Genomic DNA, 21,791 nt, shown 5'->3' with positions numbered 1-21,791 from the left:
ATACACACTGACTATATACACACTGGCTATATACACACTGACTATATACATACTGACTATATACACACTGACTATATACACACTGACTATATACATACTGACTATATACATACTGACTATATACATACTGACTATATACACACTGACTATATACACACTGACTATATGCATACTGACTATATACATACTGACTATATACACACTGACTATATACACACTGGCTATATACACACTGACTATATACATACTGACTATATACATACTGACTATATACACACTGACTATATACATACTGACTATATACATACTGACTATATATACACTGACTATATACACACTGACTATATACACACTGACTATATACATACTGACTATATACATACTGACTATATACATACTGACTATATACACACTGACTATATACACACTGGCTATATACATACTGGCTATTTACACACTGGCTATATATACATACTGGCTATATATACATACTGACTATATACACACTGGCTATATACACACTGACTATTTACACACTGGCTATATATACATACTGGCTATATATACATACTGACTATATACATACTGACTATATACACACTGGCTATATACATACTGACTATATACACACTGACTATATACATACTGACTATATACACACTGACTATATACATACTGACTATATACACACTGGCTATATACACACTGACTATTTACACACTGGCTATATATACATACTGGCTATATATACATACTGACTATATACACACTGAATATATACACACTGGCTATATACATACTGACTATATATACACTGACTATATACACACTGACTATATACACACTGGCTATATACATACTGACTATATACATACTGACTATATACACACTGGCTATATATACATACTGACTATATATACACTGACTATATACATACTGACTATATACACACTGACTATATACACACTGGCTATATATACACACTGAATATATACATACTGACTATATACATACTGACTATATACACACTGACTATATACACACTGGCTATATACATACTGGCTATATACATACTGACTATATACACACTGGCTATATACATACTGACTATATACACACTGACTATATACATACTGACTATATACATACTGACTATATACATACTGACTATATACATACTGACTATATACACACTGACTATATACATACTGACTATATACACACTGGCTATATACATACTGACTATATACACACTGACTATATACATACTGACTATATACATACTGGCTATATACATACTGACTATATACATACTGACTATATACACACTGACTATATACATACTGACTATATACACACTGACTATATACATACTGACTATATACACACTGACTATATACACACTGACTATATACATACTGACTATATACACACTGACTATATACATACTGACTATATACACACTGACTATATACATACTGACTATATACATACTGACTATATACATACTGACTATATACATACTGACTATATACACACTGACTATATACATACTGACTATATACACACTGACTATATACATACTGACTATATACACACTGACTATATACACACTGACTATATACATACTGACTATATACACACTGACTATATACATACTGACTATATACATACTGACTATATACATACTGACTATATACATACTGGCTATATACACACTGGCTATATACATACTGGCTATATACATACTGACTATATACATAGTGACTATATACATACTGACTATATATATACTGACTATATACATACTGACTATATACATACTGGCTATATACACACTGGTTATATACATACTGACTATATACATACTGACTATATACATACTGGCTATATACACACTGGCTATATATACACACTGACTATATACACACTGACTATATACACACTGGCTATATATACACACTGGCTATATACACTGGCATGTACTGGCCCAGCTGGCTATATCCATGGAGAGCTGCAGCCCCTTCCATCCCCATGCAGTGCCTGGCACACAGACCCCACTCACCTGCTCCCGTGCCCCCTTCTCCGGTCGCCCCTCCCTGGTACCTGGGCTGGCAGGCAGCCTTCTGGTGGCAGGAGACAGGCAGACGGGATGGTGGCAGCCTTTTGTCGCCTGGTACACTGAGCTGACAGTCTGTCTTCCTCCTGCCTACATCTCCCTCCCCCAGAGTTGGCTGCTGTGCATGTGAGGCTGCCTCTTGTCTGCAGCCCCTGTGTGTGGTGCTTGCACCTTGCTGTGATGTCCTCCCCCAGCTGTGGGCAGGGGGCACCTGGGGGTGTCTGGGGAGCGGAGGATTCCCTGCTTCTCCTCAGCCTGCACCTGCCATGGCCAGTACCTAGCTCCGTCTGGCTGCTGTCCCCTCCCCCATATTGCCGCTATGTGTCCCTGTCATACGCAGGGTTCCCTTTTCCCCCAGAGGGAGGGGATGAACTGTCTGTGTCCCCAGTGCTGGGTTCCCTTCTCTCCCTGCGCGGAGGTAAGGGGGGCAGTGCCCGGGGGTGTAGTGCCCCTCTATGTGCGGCACACGTGCACTGAATGTGCTGGCATGTGTCGCCGGATTCCTATTCATTACACTGCTAGCTGTTGTTGTCATGGTAACAGAGTAAGCAGGAAATCACGACGCTCGCAGACAGCACACTGTGGCAGGCGGTCGGGGGTGTTGAGGGGAGAGTGCATGCCGTTACTGCACTCACAGGGTTAATCCCATGGCGATACCCAGGGAGCTCCTGCTGCATGCCATGTAGCCCAGGGTACCCAGGCCCTGCAATGCCCGCCTCATGTGTCATCAGGCTTGTGTGTGGGCACAGTGCTAAGCACCGTACATTTCCTCCTGCCCCTAGAACGGCTGCACATTCATTACTCATGGCTGAGACCCATTATGTGGCAATTCCAACCGTGAGCCAAGAGGGTGGACAAGAAGTCCCAGCATGCCCTGAAGGCCTGTAGCTGCGGGCATGCTGGGAGTGTCCTCAGGTGTGTGTACTCCACATTACACTTACGCGCCTTCAGCCCACACCTGTTCTATTCCCCGGACACCCCTGTACATCCTCCAATACAGCGGACCACCACTGAGACCATAGAAACCTTTACCCCATACCTGTTCTATTCCCCAGACACCCCTGTACATCCTCCAATACAGCGGACCACCACTGAGACCATAGAAACCTTTACCCCATACCTGTTCTATTCCCCAGACACCCCTGTACATCCTCCAATACAGTGGACCACCACTGAGACCATAGAAACGTTCACCCCACACCTGTACTATTCCCCAGACACCCCATGTACATCCCCCAGTACAGTGGACCACCACCGAGACCATAGAAACCTTCACCCCACTACTGTACTATTCCCCGGACACCCCTGTACATCCGTCAATACAGTGGACCACCACCGAGACCATAGAAACCTTCACACCACACCTGAACTATTCCCCGAACACCCCTTGTACATCTCCCAGTACAGTGGACCACCTCTGAGACCATAGAAACATTCACCACACACCTGTACTATTCGCCTGTCACCCCTGTACATCCTCCAATACAGTGGACAACCACCGAGACCATAGAAACCTTCACCCCACACCTGTACTATTCCCCAGACACCCCTGTACGTCCTTCAATACAGTGGACCACCACCGAGACCATAGAAACCTTCACCCCACACTTGTACTATTCTCCGGACACCCCCTGTACATCTTCCAATACAGCAGGCCACCACCAAGACCATAGAAACCTTCACCCCACATCTGTACTATTCTCAGGACACCCCTGTACATCCTCCAATACAGTAGACCACCACCGAGACCTAGAAACCTACACCCCACACCTGTACTATTCCCCGAACACCCCTGTACATCCTTCAATACAGTGGGCCACCACCGAGACCATAGAAACCTACACCCCACACCTGTACTATTCCCCGGACACCCCTGTACATCCTCCAATACAGTGGACTACCACCGAGACCGTAGAAACCTTCACCCCACACCTGTACTATTCCCCAGACACCCCTGTACAACCTCCAGTACAGTGGACCACCACTGAGACCATAGAAACCTTCGCCCCACACCTGTACTATTTCCTGGACACCCCTGTACATCCTCCAATACAGTGGACCACCAGCAAGACCATAGAAACCTTCACCTCACACCTGTACTATTCTCTGGACACCCCTGTACATCCTCCAATACAGTGGACCACCACCAAGACCATAGAAACCTTCACCCCACACCTGTACTATTCTGCGGACACTCCTGTACATCCTCCAATACAGTGGACCACCACCGAGACCTAGAAACCTACACGCCACACCTGTACTATTCCCCGGACACCCCTGTACATCCTTCAATACAGTGGACCACCACCGAGTCCATAGAAACCTACACCCCGCAGGAAAAATTTTCAGATAGTGCAGAGATGAAAAAATAAGAATGCCCTATCTGAAAATTGTTTTCCCCTCTGTGATAACAGGGATCACTAGGGAAGCGAGGGATAGTCCTCGTTGAGTGGGGGCGCCAATATCGTACTATTAGGGTGCCAACCTCCACAGTCAGGAAGGTATCAGCGAGGCCTTAGTACAGGGCTGTGCAGCCAGCACTTCAGACTAGGTCTTTTTCAATTTTTTGACATTTGTCATTTTTTCACTGGGAAGGTGTTTTTCATGACTATTGTAATAAATTGCATATTTTAAGGGGATTTGTCTGTACACAAAAAAACCTACACCCTACACCTGTACTATTCCCCGGACACCACTGTACATTCTCCAATACAGTGGACCACCACCAAGACCATAGAAACCTTCACCCCACACCTGTATTATTCCCCGGACACCCCTGTACATTCTCCAGTACCCACCACCGAGACCTACAAACCTACACCCCACACCTGTACTATTCCCTGGACACCCCTGTACATCCTTCAATTCAGTGGACCACCACTGAGACCAGAGAAACCTTCACCCCGCACCTGTACTATTCCCCAGACACCCCTTGTACATCCTCCAATACAGTGGACAACCACTGAGATCATAGAAACCTTCGCCCCACACCTGTACTTTTCCCTGGACACCCCTGTACATCCTCCAATACAGTGGACCACCACCGAGACCATAGAAACCTTCACTCCACACCTGTACTATTCCCCGGACATCCCTGTACATCCTCCAATACAGAGGACCACCACCGAGACCATAGAAATCTTCACCCCACACCTGTACTATTCCCCAGACACCCCATGTACATCCCCCAGTACAGTGGACCACCTCTGAGACCATGGAAACCTTCACCCCACACCTGTACTATTATTATTATTATTATTATTATTATTATACATTTATATAGCGCCATTTATTCCATGGCGCTTTACATGGGAAAAGGGGAAATATAGACAAGTACAATAAACATGTGCAAGACAAGGGACACACAAGTACAGAAGGAGAGAGGACCCTGCCCGTGAGGGCTCACAGTCTACAGGGATGTGTGAGGATACACTAGGAGAGGGTAGAGCTGGTTGTGCGGTGGTTCAGTAGACTGAGGATCATTGCAGGCTGTAGGCTTGTCGGAACAGGTGGGTCTTCAGGTTCTTCTTGAAGGTTTCCGTTGTTGGTGAGAGTCTGATGTGTTGTGGCAGAGAGTTCCAGAGTATGGGGGAAGCACGGGAGAAGTCTTGTATGCGGTTGTGGGAAGAAGAGATGAGGGGGGAGTAGAGAAGGAGTGTCATGATCCAGCGTGGATCTGACAGATTTAAATGGATAAGTGAACTTTTTATCCTTTGGCTAGGTGCCAAAGTGATGTGATTGCTCCCGGTGGCCATTAGAATCATTACACGTGGTGTTTCATTCTAAGTTGCACGGTGGTGGTGAGTGGTATCGCACCTTAGTTTTTGGTTTAATGTGCACTTAATTACAAATCAGGTGTTAGGCTCTATAAAAGGGAGCCAGGTGGGTTCAATCACTGTTGGTGATATTGATTGTGTGTTAGTCATTCACAAGGAAGCCTCGGTGAATGAAGGAGCTGAACATGAGTCCTGCGCAGCCCAGCCAGAGGGGATGAGTGGCAGCTAGGTGGTCTGCAAGAAGGGCTGGCATAGCGTGGTGGAGTCACAGTTTATGGTGTTGGCAGGAAGTGCTTGCATGGCTTGGTGGAGTGACGACTATGGAGAGAGTTGCACTCAGCATGCGGGACTTGATTGCTGAGAGCTGGACTCAAGCATGCTTGACTTTTTGGGCAGGAGCTGAACTCATCTTTGGGACTCTGTTACTGGACAGCTGCAACTGGTGGTGGACTCTGCTCCAAGGCTGCACTATGGTGAAGGATCCAGTTATGGTGATGGATCCGGGTGGAGGAGAAGATGCATGCAGGTGGTGGGCTCTGTTGCTGGGAGCGTACGCAACAGAGCAAAGCTAAGTGGTGTTTCCCCTGTTTTGTCATCTTTCCTCATGTGTGTTTTAGTGCAGTGGTGGGATTAGTTTCCGCACCGACCAATTCCCTAGTGAGGGTTTAGGTCAGGGCGAGCTAGGGTTTTTAGGTTCCTGTTGCGCGCCCGGTGCGGAACCGGCATAGGGAACGTTAGGAGTGCAGGGACAGTGGCTCAGGGGAGCCCAGGAGGTCTCCACTTCCCTATTCCCTATCGCAGGGCCCACCATTGTTAATGTTTCCCAGGTTTCCCTTATTATTTAAATTCGCCTTACTGGAGGCGCGGTTTCCAGACTTATATAGGTGTAATGTCTAAATTCGCCAGTTGGAGGCGGTGTATCCAGCTGCATGTGTTTATTATTTAAATTCGCCCCACTGGAGGCAGTGTATCCAGGGTCACGTGCGTCACATGGGTTCGCCTTGCGGTACTCGCTGCGTCCAGACACGCGTGACCGTGACATTATCACCAACCTTACTTTTTTTTTCTGGTGAGCTTTGGCCATGTGGAGACAGCTGAGTAATTGCTGCCGGGCCTCACTGAGGTGAGTGGGGAGCGGCAAGGTGTTTAGAGCCGCTGCAGCAGTTATCAGGGTCTGGGGCCTCTGCTCAGGTAACCAGCAAATCAAAATGGCGGCTTTGGCAAATTGCGGGTCTGGCAAAAGCCCCTTGAGTCGCTGCTGGGGAGTGGGACTTGTTCATACAGGTGGAAGTAACCAGACAGGTGGGTGGAGTTGGTGATCCCCATGGTGCTGTCTGGGGTTCCCCGAGGTGAAGGGGTACGTCCCTGTAGTGAGCAGACTGGTGATAGTCCGCAGGGCCCACGTCAAATCTTGTGTACCACTGAAGAAGCCGCCCCCTCCTGGTCGTGTGGAGGAAGGCGACCAGCGAGTGTATTTTCCTCCATGTCCCTGCGGCTTTGGTAAAAGCCCTCTAGAGTCGCTGCTGGGGAGCGGGACTTGTTCATAAAGGCGGACGTAACCAGACAGGTGGGTGGAGTTGGTGATCCCCGTGGTGCTGTCTGGGGTTCCCCGAGGTGAAGGGGTATGTCCCTGTAGTGAGCAGACTGTGATAGTCCACGGGGCTCACGCCAAATCTTCTATACCACCGAAGTAGCCGCCCCCTCCTGGTCGTGTGGAGGAAGGCGACCAGCGAGTGTATTTTTCCTCCATGTCCCTGCGGCTTTGGTAAAAGCCCCCTGGAGTCGCTGCTGGGGAGCGGGACTTGTTCATACAGGCGTACGTAACCAGACAGGTGGGTGGAGTTGGTGATCCCCATGGTGCTGTCGGGGGTTCCCCGAGGTGAAGGGGTACGTCCCTGTAGTATGCAGACTGGTGATAGTCCGCGGGGCTCACGCCAAATCTTCAATACCACTGAAGAAGCCGCCCCCTCCTGGTCGTGTGGAGGCGACCAGCGAGTGTATATTTCCTCCATATTCCTGTCCCCTTCTCCTCCAGGTGTGTGCAGCAGGTGCGCTGCGGGGGAGTAGGGACAAATCTCAATTCTCGCCATTAACCAACCCTGGGAGGCGCAGATCTCATGGTGAAAGGGTTGGAGGGTGGTGTCCCTTGGTGAATGGCGGGAGAGTGAGTGTGGTGACAGCAGGGGGATGCCTCTGTTGTCGAGTCCAGAATGAGTTCACCAAATTTATGACTAACGAATGTTTGCAATCAGTGGCGGATTAAGTGGACTATGGGCCCGGGGCTGTTCATAAAACCTGGGCCCCTGTACCCCCCTTCCCACCTGAGCGCTGCGGTCCCCGTGCGGGAATTGACAGCCGTACGGACCGCAGCACTTGGTTTGCTGCGGGTCCATATGGAAAACCCGCCACCATTCCACCACGTGTGGACATGGCCTAAAAAGACGTTGCACATAAGCTGTAGGCCTACGGCCAATACGCACAAAATCGCCCAACGTGATCCTGGCCATAGGGGATCCACTTTAATGTCCCCACTTTAATTTGAAGTCCCCTTACTTCATCCATTGCAGTCCCCTATCACCCACTCACTTCATCTGCAGTGCCGCTTCATCATTTGCAGCCCCTTATCTCCCCTTCCATTTCATCATGTGCAGTCCCCTTCCCCCCCAACTTCATGTGCAGCCCCACTCCCCCATCATCATGTGCAGTTAATTTTACCCCCACATCATGTGCAGTCCCCCTTACCCCCACTTCATGTGCAGTGCCCCTTACCCCCAATTCATCATGTGCAGTCCCCCTTACCCCCAATTCATCATGTTCAGTCCCACTTACCCCTTAATTCATCATGTGCAGTTCCCCTTACCCCCAATTCATCATGTGCAGTCCCACTTACCCCTTAATTCATCATGTGCAGTCCCACTTACCCCTTAATTCATCATGTGCAGTCCCACTTACCCCTTAATTCATCATGTGCAGTCCCACTTACCCCTTAATTCATCATGTGCAGTCCCACTTACCCCATAATTCATCATGTGCAGTCCCCCTTATCCCCCACTTCATCATGTGCAGCCCCACTTATCCCCCACTTCATCATATGCAGCCCCACTCACCCCCCTTCATCATGTGAAGCCCCCATTCATCCCCCTTCATCCTGTGAAGCCCCCACTCACCCCCTTCATCCTGTACAACCCCAGTCACCCCCCTTCATCATATACAGCCCCCAGTCACCCCCCCGTCATCATATACAGCCCCCAGTCACCCTCCGTCATCATATACAGGCCCCAGTCACCCCCCCTTCATCATATACAGCCCCCAGTCACCCCCCCTTCATCATATACAGCCCCCACTCACCCCCCTTCATCATATACAGCCCCCAGTCACCCCCCCCCGTCATCATATACAGGCCCCAGTCACCCCCCCCTTCATTGTGTACAGCCCCCACTCACCCCCTCCCCCATTTAATTCATTTTATAAATAAAAAAAAATTAAAAAAGTTCCCCATACTTACCTCACAGCTGGCTCGCTCCCCAGCAGCGCCTCTGCTTTCAGCATCCTCCGGGACATGTCGGCGCGTGCACGATGACGTCATCGCGCACGCCCGACATCTGACCCGGAAGTACAGCCGGAGGGAGCCGGAGCTGAGCAGCCGTCAAGGTGACGGCCGTGCACAGCTCCCGGCCCCTCATAGAATGTGACGCGGGCGGCTGTCTGCTGCCGGCGGCGTCACAGCACAGGGCACGGCCGGCCCTGTACAGGTGCTGGGGGAGCGGTCCGGGTGGCATTTGCCTCTCTGCCACCCGGCCCAGCCCGCCCCTGCCCCTGCCCCTGGGCCCCCAAAAAACCTTGGGCCCGGGGCGACCGCCCCATCCGCCCCTATTAAGATCCGCCATTGTTTGCAATAAACGTTCAGGTCCGGACCTGTGTGTGAACGAGCGTGTATGGGTGGCCACCAAAAAAAAAAAAGAACATCAGTGGAAGTGTGTTGCAAAGTGTTACCTGCGCATACTAAGCATACACATACATAAACTCGTTTCCCAGGTCTTCGCTGTGGAGATGAGTGGTGCCTCCAGAACATGTATTGCCAATACCAGTGGTGCGTTTGTCATTAACCTGAAGTGTTAGGTAGTGGTGGGGTGAACTCAGGATCTGGGCATCCCCGCTGTAGGGGTACTGTCATGATCCAGCGTGGATCTGACAGATTTAAATGGATAAGTGAACTTTTTTTCCTTTGGCTAGGTGCCAAAGTGATGTGATTGCCCCCGGTGGCCATTAGAATTATTACACGTGGTGTTTCATTCTAAGTTGCCCGGTGGTGGTGAGTGGTATCGCACCTAAGTTTTTGGTTTAATGTGCACTTAATTACAAATCAGGTGTTAGCCTCTATAAAAGGGAGCCAGGTGGGTTCAATCACTGTTCGTGATATTGATTGTGTGTTAGTCATTCACAAGGAAGCCTGGGTGAATGAAGGAGCTGAACATGAGTCCTGCGCAGCCCAGCCAGAGGGGATGAGTGGCAGCTAGGTGGTCTGCAAGAAGGGCTGGCATGGCGTGGTGGAGTCACAGTTTATGGTGTTGGCAGGAAGTGCTTGCATGGCTTGGTGGAGTGACGAATGTGGAGAGAGCTGCGCTCAGCATGCGGGACTTGGTTGCTGAGAGCTGGACTCAAGCATGCTTGACTTTTTGGGCAGGAGCTGAACTCATCTTTGGGACTCTGTTACTGGACAGCTGCAACTGGTGGTGGACTCTGCTCCAAGGCTGCACTATGGTGAAGGATCCAGTTATGGTGATGGATCCGGGTGGAGGAGAAGATGCACGCAGGTGGTGGGCTCTGTTGCTGGGAGCGTACGCAACAGAGCAAAGCTAAGTGGTGTTTCCCCTGTTTTGTCATCTTTCCTCATGTGTGTTTTAGTGCAGTGGTGGGATTAGTTTCCGCACCGACCAATTCCCTAGTGAGGGTTTAGGTCAGGACGAGCTAGGGTTTTTAGGTTCCTGTTGCGCGCCCGGTGCGGAACCGGCATAGGGAACGTTAGGAGTGCAGGGACACTGGCTCAGGGGAGCTCAGGAGGTCTCCACTTCCCTATTCCCTATCGCAGGGCCCACCATTGTTAATGTTTCCCAGATTTCCCTTATTATTTAAATTATTTAAATTTAAAGGTAGTGTGTGAGAGGGAGATACTAAATGTTCGGTCTGTTAGGTATGATGAGATCCAGGATAGATCCAGGATACTATTCCCCGGACACCCCCTGTACATCTTCCAATACAGCGGACCACCACCGAGACCATAGAAATCTTAACTCCACACTCTCGCCTGACATCTCCTTTCAGCTGCCTCTTCTGTCACAACAACCTGGTGGGCAATTACACTTACAGGGGTTTGCCCTGATGAATAATATCAATTTTTACCAAAGTTTGTCCGATAAGATATATTACAAAGTTGCTAATTTTCACATGTTCTATTGATTTATGAAATAAAAATTAAAACAACGGTTTAAGCTCCAGCTAAGCTTGCAACAGTGCAGATTTCAGCAGTGTTTTTTTGAGCCTGAACTCATCTCAGTGACTATGGTCCAGGTCACACAAACGTATAACACGGCTATAATATCCCATAGCAAGCATCGCAGTGTTATACTATGGGGCAGCTCACATCTGCGATTATTTTCTCATGACGATTCAGCATGAGAGAACAATGGCAGAATGGTGGGATTTGCAGCAAGACTCACTCAGCTCACTCGCACCTATACTAGTGTATGAGTGCCAGTGTAACATCAGACTGCACTCGGATGTCACCTGTGCAGTGCGATATACGCTGAGATAGGTAATGGAAGAGATAGAGAAGTTACCGCACTTTCTCCATCTTCTCTCTCCTGTCATGTGAGAGGATCGGAGCATCAAGCACTGACACTCAACTCACTCTCGCAGCAGAGCAGGAGCCGAGGGTAATTAGCATATTGCATCCGATGCTCTCACATCGGATGCCATACGCTGGTTTCTATGCAGCTGAACGCTTCGGTCCCGAGTGTCGGCGGCAGTGCTGGGTATTGAGGCGAGTTTCTCGCATTACACACGCAAGTGTGACCCCGGCCTTATAGCAATGACGATGAATTCCTCGTAGTGCCTAAACACTGCTACTTTCTGCCTTGGGGTTCACACTCATCTGCGTTTATAAAATCAGTCCGATGTTGGTCCTGAAAAGACGGACGAGTGTCATGCGAGTACAATGCAATTTTTCTCAACTAGCATCCGTATGACATGCGTATGCAATCCGTATGCAATGCGTTTTTAACATCAACTTTTACATACAGGAATTCTCTTATCATTTCTAGTTAGTTTGCTAACTAATAAAACAATCTTAAATACAAATATAGATAGATTGATAGATGCCAGTGAGATATATAATCAGTGCAGGGCATGTGTAGTTTAGTGTACATGTATTTGGCTAACAATTCAATAAATTAAAGAAAAAAATGGTGTGAGGTCCTCCTACTTTTTCTATTCCAGTTGAGGGAAAGCCAACAGCTGGGGGCTAATTTTTATAGCTTGGGAAGGGAGTAATAAACATGGAGCTTCCCAGGCTATTAATATCAGCTCACAGCTGTCTACTTAGCCTATACTGGTTATTAAAATGGGGGACCCTCCAAAAAATGACGTAGGGTCCCCCATGTAATTTATAACCAGCAAAGGCTAGGCTGACAGCAGTGGGCTGATATTAATAGACTAGGAATATTGGCACCCTCCGAGACTAAGAACGTCAGCTCTCAATGGAGTGCCAAGTTCTTTTTATTGTTGTACAGAGTCGAATCTTCCTTATAACCCCCATCTAGGCAATATACGCTTTCTTTGCCTTCTATAAATAGTGCCTGCTAGCAATCAGATGTCACGCTCAAATACACAAAGGGCCAAAATGAAAAGCTTGGACAAAGTTGTGAGCCATTCTTGATACTTATTAAAAAAAAGTCTACAATTGAAGAAATTTCTTCTTATTATGAAATAAAACAATTAAGTTTTTCAGATGGAAATGTGGTTGTCCCACAAACAAAGTATATTTTAATTAATAGATCTTAGAATACAATATTGGAATAATATAATATGTTATGTAAAAGCAATAAAAGATATATGACCCAATGGCCTAATAACAAAGGATAAAAAAAAACTTGAATAATACAGATAATAAAGTATGATGCCAACAAAAGTGCCCCCAAACACAGTAAGATATCCCCACAGTAAATTCCTCCACATGTACGGTATGACGAACCTACTGTATGCCCCATCCCTCAATCACCCCAGCAAAAAATGGTGACTCCACAGTATGATTCTCCAATTATAATCCCTACACAGCCCTCCTTACAGTATAATGGCAGCAAAAAAGTGCTCCTAACAGTATAATGTGCCCCACATAGTCCTCTATACAGTATGGCAGAGCCCTGCATTGCCTTCCATACAGTATAATGGCCCCACATAGTAATCCATACAGTACAATGGCCCCGCTTAGTGCTCCATACAATATAAAGACCTTGCATAGTGCTTCATACAGTATATTGTCCTAACATAGTGCTTCATACAGTATAAAGACATCGCATAGTGCTCCACACAATAGAAAGGGCTCCACATCGTGCTCCATACATTATAATGTCCCTACATAATTCTCCATACAGTATAATGTCCCCACATAATGCTACATACAGTATAATGTTACCACATAGTGTTCCATACAGTGTAATGGACCCACATACTGCTCCATACAGTTTAATGGCCTCATATAGTGCTCTATACAGTATAATAGCCCCACATAGTGCTCCATACAGTGTAAAGAACCCACATAGTGCTCCCTACAGTATAATGGCCTCACATAGTTCTCCATACAGTATAATGGCCCACATAGTGCTCCATACAGTATAATAGCCCCGAATAATGTTCTATACAGTATAATGGTCCCACACAGTGCTCCATACAGTGTAATGACCTAACACAGTGCTCCTTACAGTATAAAGGGCTCAACATAGTGCTCCATACAGCATAAAGAGCCCCACATAGTGATCCCTACAGTATAATGGCCTCACATATTTCTCCATACAGTATAATGGCCCACATAGTGCTCCATACAGTATAATAGCCCCAAATAATGTTCTATACAGTATAATGGTCCCACACAGTGCTCCATACAGTGTAATGACCTAGCACAGTGCTCCTTACAGTATAAAGGGCTCAACATAGTACTCCATACAGGATACAGCATAAAGAGCCCCACATAGTGTTCCATACAGTATAATGACCTAACATAGTACTCCATACAGCAAAAAGAGCCCCACATAGTGCTCCATACAGTATAATGTCCTAACATAGTGTTCCATACAGTATAACAGGCTCCACACCGTGCTCCATACATTATAATGTCCCTACATAATTCTCTATACAGTATAATGGCCCCACATAATGCTTCATACAGTATAATGGCCCCACATAGTGCTGCATACAGTATAATGGCCCCACATAGTGCTCCATACAGTATAAAGAGCCCCACATAGTGCTCCATACAGTATAATGAGCCCCACATTAAAAAAATAAATAACTACTCACATCTGCCCATTCCCCCGCTGCTCCAGTCTCTTTATGGTCTCTTGAGATCCTCTGCACATATCAAAACAACGGTTGTGTTGTAATGATGTCATCGCTGAGACATCAGATGCAGAGGGAGAATGACGGGAGAGGAAATGTCAGCTGACACTCCCTCCTCCATTATTGTTTTCAACCTAAATGGTATACAGGATGCTGATATAGTTGAATGTACGGTGCTAGGTGGAAATGCGAGGTTGGGCATGGGACCCGCAGGCATCAAGAGCCAAACATACTCAGGGGACCCGCCTAGCATTACGGGCGAAATATACTCACCCTGTGGGCCAGATTTTGTCCACGGGCCAGAGTTTGGCACATGTGGCTTAAAAGGTTTGTACCAAATTAATAATTTTTTCCCTATTAATAGGTAAAGAGATAACTTATTGATCATGGGGGTGGCAACTTGAAAACGCATTGCTATGCTTTTGTATACTTCTCCTGCTTTGTGGGCCTCCACCATTTTTATTTTCAGAGTGCTAGACAGCTGCTTAGAAGAACACATGTGCTGTATTTTGTTAAAAGGGTAGAGGAGGGAGAGCAAGCCATACACAGGGGGGAGGGTATTCCTTTTATAGGAGGGGAAGACAGTGCAGATAGAGACCTGGGCACAAATAATGAAATTGGGGGTGGGGGTGGCATGGGGGGGTGAGGTTATAACAGTTAATAATTTAAGAAAGAATAGAGGTACAGAGAGATACATAAAGTGCATGTATACTAATGCCAGAAGCCTCGCCAACAAAATGGAGGAGTTGGAGTTAATGTTGTTGGAACATAATTATGACATGGTGGGGATATCTGAGACATGGCTGGACGAGAGCCATGACTGGGCTGTTAATTTACAGGGCTATAGTCTGTTCAGAAATGACTGTGCAAATAAGCGAGGGGGAGGCGTGTGTTTATATGTAAAATCATCCTTAACCCCTTCACCCCCAAGGGTGGTTTGCACGTTCATGACCGGGCCAATTTTTACAATTCTGACCACTGTCCATTTATGAGGTAATAACTCTGAAACGCTTCCATGGATCCCGGTGATTCTGACATTGTTTTCTTGTAACATATTGTACTTCATGTTAGTGGTAAAATTTCATTCATATAACTTACGTTTATTTGTGGAAAAATGGAAATTTGGCGAAAATTTTGAAAATTTTGCAATTTTCCAACTAACTTTCAATTTTTATGCCCTTAAATCACAGAGACACAGTACATAAAAAACTTAATAATTTACATTTCCCACATGTTTACTTTACATCAGCACAATTTTGGAACCAAAATTTTTTTTTGATAGGAAGTTATAAGGGTTAAAAGTTGACCAGCGATTTCTCATTTTTACAACACCATTTTATTTTTATGGACCACATCACATTTGAAGCCACTTTGAGGGGTCTATATGAAAGAAAATGCCCAAAAGTGACACCATTCTAAACACTGCACCCCTCAAGGTGCTCAAAACCACATTCAAGAAGTTTATTAACCCTTCAGGTGCTTCACAGGAATGTTTTGAATATTTAAAAAAAAATGAACATTTAACTTTTTTCACAAAAAAAATAATTCAGGTTCAATTTTTTTTATTTTACCAAGGGTAAAAGGAGAAATTGGACTGGAAAAGTTATTGTGCAATTTGTCCTGAGTACGCTGATACCTGATATGTGGGGGGGAACCACTGTTTCGGCGCATGGCCGAGCTCAAAAGGGAAGGAGCGCCGTTTGACTTTTACAATGCAAAATTGGCTGGAATTCTGATCGGACGCCATGTCACGTTTGGAGAGCCCCTGATGGACCTAAACAGTGGAAACCCCCCACAAGTGACCCCATTTAAGAAACTAGACCCCCCAAGGAACTTATCTAGATATGTGGTGAGAACTTTGAACCCACAAGGGCTTCACAGAAGTTTATAACGTACAGCGGAACAATTAAAAAATCATATTTTTTCCACAAAAATGATCTTTTCACCCCCAATTTTTATTTTCCCAAGGGTAACAGGACCCTAAAAGTTATTGTACAATTTGTCCTGAGTATGCTGATACCCCACATGTGGGGGTAAACCACTTTTTGGGTGCATGGCAGAGCTCGGAAAGGAAGCAGCGCCATTTGACTTTTTTGGCTGGAATTGAGATCGGACACCATGTCGCGTTTGGAAAGCCCCTGATGTACAAAAACAGTGGAATCCCCCGACAAGTGACCCCATTTTGGAAACTAAACCCCCCCAAGGAACTTATCTAGATATGTGGTGAGAACTTTGAACCCACAAGGGCTTCACAGAAGTTTATAACATACAGTGGTACAATTAAAAAATCATATTTTTTCCACAAAAATGATCTTTTCACCCCCAATTTTTATTTTCCCAAGCGTAACAGGACCATAAAAGTTATTGTGCAATTTGTCCTGAGTACGCTAATACCCCACATGTGGAGGTAAACCACTATTTGGGCGTATGGCAGAGCTCGGAAAGGGAAACAGCGCCATTTGACTTTTTTGGCTGGAATTGAGATCGGACACCATGTTGCGTTTGGAAAGCCCCTGATGTACCTAAACAGTGGAATCCCCCCACAAGTGACCCCATTTTGGAAACTAGACCCCCTAAGGAACTTATCTAGATGTGTGGTGAGCACTTTGAACTCCCCCAGTGCTTCACAGAAGTTTATAACGCCCGGGCATGAAAATGAAAAAAATCGTATTTTTTCCACAAACATGATCATTTAGTCCCCATTTTTTTTATTTTCCCAAGGGTACCAGGAGAAAATGGACCCCAAAAGTTGTTGTCCAATTTGTCCTGAGTACCCTGATACCCCATATGTGGGAGAAAACTACTGTATGGGCCCACGTCGGGGCTCGGAAGGGAAGTAGTGACGTTTTGGAATGCAGACTTTGATGGAATGCTCTGCGGGTGTCATGTTGCCTTTGGAGAGCCCTTAATGTACCTAATCAGTGGAAACTCCCCACAAGTGACCCCATTTTGGAAACTAGACCCCCCATGGAACTTATCTAGATGTGTGGTGAGCACTTTGAACCCCCAAGGGCTTCACAGAAGTTTATAACGCCCAGGCATGAAAATAAAAAAATCATATTTTTTTCCTACAAAAATGATATTTTTGCCCCCAATTTTTATTTTCCTAAGGGCAACAGGTGAAATAGGACCCCAAAAGTTGTTTTGCAATTTGTCCTGAGTACCCTGATACCCCATATGTGGGAGAAAACTACTGTGTGGGCCCATGTCGGGGCTCAGAAGGGAAGTAGTGACATTTTGGAATGCAGACTTTGATGGAATGGTCTGCGGGTGTCATGTTGCCTTTCGAGAGCTCCTAATGTACCTAAACAGTGGAAGCCCCCCACAAATGACACCATTTTGGAAACTATACCCCCTAAGGAACTTATCTAGATGTGTGGTGAGCACTTTGAACCCCTAAGGGCTTCACAGAAGTTTATAATGCCCGGGCGTGAAAATAATAAAATCATATTTTTTCCACAAACATGATCATTTAGTCCCCATTTTTTTATTTTCCCAAGGGTACCAGGAGAAAATGGACCCCAAAAGTTGTTGTCCAATTTGTCCTGAGTACCCTGATACCCCAATATGTGGGAGAAAACTACTGTATGGGCCCACGTCGGGGCTCGGAAGGGAAGTAGTGACGTTTTGGAATGCAGACTTTGATGGAATGCTCTGCGGGTGTCATGTTGCCTTTGGAGAGCCCTTAATGTACCTAAACAGTGGAAACTCCCCACTAATGACCCCATTTTGGAAACTAGACCCCCCACGGAACTTATCTAGATGTGTGGTGAGCACTTTGAACCCCCAAGGGCTTCACAGAAGTTTATAACGCCCGGGCGTGAAAATAAAAAAGTCATATTTTTTTCCCACAAAAATGATATTTTTGCCCCCAATTTTTTATTTTCCTAAGGGCAACAGGAGAAATAGGACCCCAAAAGTTGTTTTGCAATTTGTCCTGAGTAGGGTGATACCCCATTTGTGGGGGCAAAACACTGTTTGGGCGCATGGCAGAGCTTGGAAGGGAAGGAGCACCATTTGACTTTTTCAACGCAGAATTGGCTAGAATTGAGATCAGACGCCATTTTGCGTTTGGAGAGCACCTGATGTGCCCAAACAGTGGAAACCCCCCAATTCTAACTCCAACCCTAACCCTAACACACCCCTAACCCTAATCTCTGCCCTAACCCTAGCCCTAACCCTAGCCCTAACCCTAGCCCTAACCCTAGCCCTAACCCTAATGGGAAAATGGAAATAAATAAATTTTTTTAATTTTATTATTTTTCCCTAACTAAGGGGGTGATAACGGGGGGTTTGATTTACTATTTATGGCGGTTTTTATTTTTGGCAGCTGTCACACGCTAAAAGACGCTTTTTATTGTAAAAATTGGTTTTTGCATCACCATATATTGAGAGCTATAATTTTTCCGTATTTTGACCCACTGAGTCATGTAAGGTCTTATTTTTTGCAGGACGAGTTGACGTTTTTAATGGTATCATGTTCGGGCACGTGACATTTTTTGATCGCTTTTTATTCCGATCTTTGGGGCGCAGAATGAACGCTTCATGAATTTCTTTTGGGGGGGTGCGTTTACACCGTTCCACGTGCGGTAAAATTGATAAAGAGGTTTTATTCTTCGGGTCAGTGCGGTTACAGTCATACCTCATTTATGTATTTTTTTATGTTTTGGCGCTTTTATGCAATAAAAACACTTTTATATAAAAAATAATTATTTTTGCATCGCTTTATTCTGCGAGCTATAACTTTTTTATTTTTTTGCTGATGATGCTGTATGGTGGCTCGTTTTTTGCGGGACAAGGTGACATTTTAAGTGGTACCATGGATATTTATATGCATCTTTTTGATCGCGCGTTATTGCACTTTTTGTTCGGCGGTATGATAATAAATCATTATTTTTTGCGTCGTTTTTTATTTTTATTTTTTAAGGGGTTCGCTAAAGGGGTTAACTAATGGGACAGTTTTATAGGGCAGGTTGTTTACGGACGCGGCGATACCAAATATGTGTACTTTTATTGTTTTGTTTTTTTTTTATTTCCAAAAAATGAATTTATTAGGGAATATTTTTTTTTTAATTTATTTAGCGATTTTTTTAAAATTATTTTTACACCTTTTTTTTTTTTTAAACTTTATTAGGTTGTCCCAGGTGGGACATCACTGTCCTGTGACAGATCGCTGATCTGTCACATCACAGATCACTGTGACAGATCAGCAATCTGTCACAGGCAGTGCAGAAGGCTTCCTCATGCCTGCGCTTTGCAGGCACTGAGGAAGCCAACTCCCTGCAGGCCCCCGAAGATCCCCGTCGCCATCTTGGATCTGGGGACCTGCAGGGAAAGAGCCCCCCGCAGCAGCGCTGCACATTGCACTGCTGTGGGGGGCTCAGGGAAGCACGGAGGGCGCTCCCTCTCTGCCGATGCTTCCCATTAACCCCCGGTACACCGCGATTGTGTTTGATCACGGTGTGCAAGGGGTTAACGTGTCGGGGGAGGTCCGTGACCGCCCCTGACACATAGTGCCGGGTGTCAGCTGTTATAATCAGCTGACACTCGGCCGCGATCAGCGGCGCTCACCACGTGGGCGCCGCTGATCGCGCTAGACGTACTATCCAGTCCATGGGAATAGGGGCCTGGGTCCCATGGACGGGATAGTATGTCTGATGTCAGAAAGGGGTTAAAACCCATCCTTTGTGATAATATATATGAATCTAGTGAAAATGTAGAGTCCCTGTGGGTAGAGGGGGGAAAAATAATAAATTACTGATAGGGGTTTGTTATAAGTCTCCAAAAATAATATCCTTGTAAAGCAAATAGATGAAGCAGCGACTCAAGAAGAAGTCATTATTATGGGGGACTTCACTACCCTGAAATACATTGGGGAACTGAAGCCTGCAGTTCCAGCAAAGGTAATAGGTTTTTGACAACTATGAGAGATAATTACCTTTCACAACTGGTTCAAGACCCAATAAGAGGGGGGGCACTGCTACACCTAATATTAACCAACAGGCCAGACCGCATATCAAATATAAGGGTTGAGGGTCACTTGGGTTATAGTGATCACAAAATAATAAGTTGTCATGTATCCTTTAATAAAATGTGTAGTAGAGGGGTTACAAGGACACTAAACCTCAGGAAGGCAAATTTCCAACGGATGAGAGATGATCTTGGTGCAATTAACTGGGACGATATCCTGAGACATAAAAATACACAAAGAAAATGGGAGACGTTTATTAGCATCCTGAATAGGACCTGTGCACAATATATACCGTATGGGAATAAACATACTAGAAATAGGAGGAAACCACTATGGCTAAATAGAACTGTAAGGGGTGCAATAAGCGACAAAAATAAAGCATTTAGAGAATTAAAGCAAGTAGGTAGTAGTGAGGCATTAAATAAATACAGAAGATTAAATAAATTCTGTAAAAAGCAAATCAAAATAGCAAAAATTGAGACAGAGAGACTCAATGCCAGAGAAAGTAAAAATAATCCCAAAATATTCTTTAACTACATAAATAATAAGAAGCTAAAAAATGATAGTGTTGGTCCCCTTAAAAATAGTCTGGGTGAAACGGTGAGGAAAAAGCCAATATGCTAAATGACTTTTTTTCAACAGTATTTACACAAAAAAATGCCATGACGGATAACAAGATCAGTGATAAAAATTCTCCATTTAATGTCACCTGCTTAACCCAGCAGGAAGTACGGCGGCGTCTAAAAATCACTAAAATTGACAAATCCCCGGGCCCGGATGGGTTACACCCCCGAGTACTGCAGGAATTAAGTACAGTCATAGGTAGACCATTATTTTTAATCTTTAAAGATTCCATAATAACAGGGTCTGTACCACAGGACTGGCGTATAGCAAATGTGGTGCCAATATTCAAAAAGGGGACAAAAACTGAACTTGGAAATTATAGACCAGTAAGTTTAACCTGAACTGTGGGTAAAATCCTGGAGGGATTTCTAAGAGATACTATACTGGAGTATCTGGAGAAGAATAACCTCATGACCCAATATCAACATGGGTATACAAGGGACCGTTCCTGACAGACTAATCTGATAAGCTTTTATGAAGAGGTAAGTTCTGGACTGGACCAAGGGAATGAAGTGGACGTGGTGTACATGTGTAGGGAGGAGGACCCCCACAGAGTGTCCGGGCCGGAACCAATGGGACCGCCATCTGAGTTCCTAAGGAAACAGTACCCGGGTAACAGAGGAGGAGAGTGGACTGTTGAGAGTGACAGGACAGCAAGGCGAGTATAAAAGGGACAGGGAGCGCGCAGAGG

At 45.6% G+C, this 21,791-nt stretch overlaps 1 protein-coding gene across 3 annotated transcripts in view; it reads right to left on the bottom strand.

Moving 5' to 3' along the window:
* PRR7 (proline rich 7, synaptic) overlaps positions 1-2,592 on the bottom strand; it is a 154,090-nt gene extending 151,498 nt beyond the window's left edge. For 2 of the 3 annotated variants that reach the window (XM_073567361.1, XM_073567308.1), the window contains exon 1: positions 2,066-2,592. The gene's annotated coding sequence lies outside the window, so the exon portion shown is untranslated. The remainder of the gene's footprint in view (positions 1-2,065) is intronic. The other variant, XM_073567429.1, reaches the window with a different exon arrangement.
* Between the last annotated feature and the right edge of the window lie 19,199 nt (positions 2,593-21,791).

The sequence above is a fragment of the Dendrobates tinctorius genome, unplaced genomic scaffold, assembly GCF_039654945.1.
Source record: "Dendrobates tinctorius isolate UK_male_01 unplaced genomic scaffold, ASM3965494v1 ptg000001l, whole genome shotgun sequence".
Classification (NCBI taxonomy): domain Eukaryota; kingdom Metazoa; phylum Chordata; class Amphibia; order Anura; family Dendrobatidae; genus Dendrobates; species Dendrobates tinctorius.
Note: the sequence above shows the minus strand (reverse complement) of the source record. Positions and strands in the feature narration are given on the sequence as shown.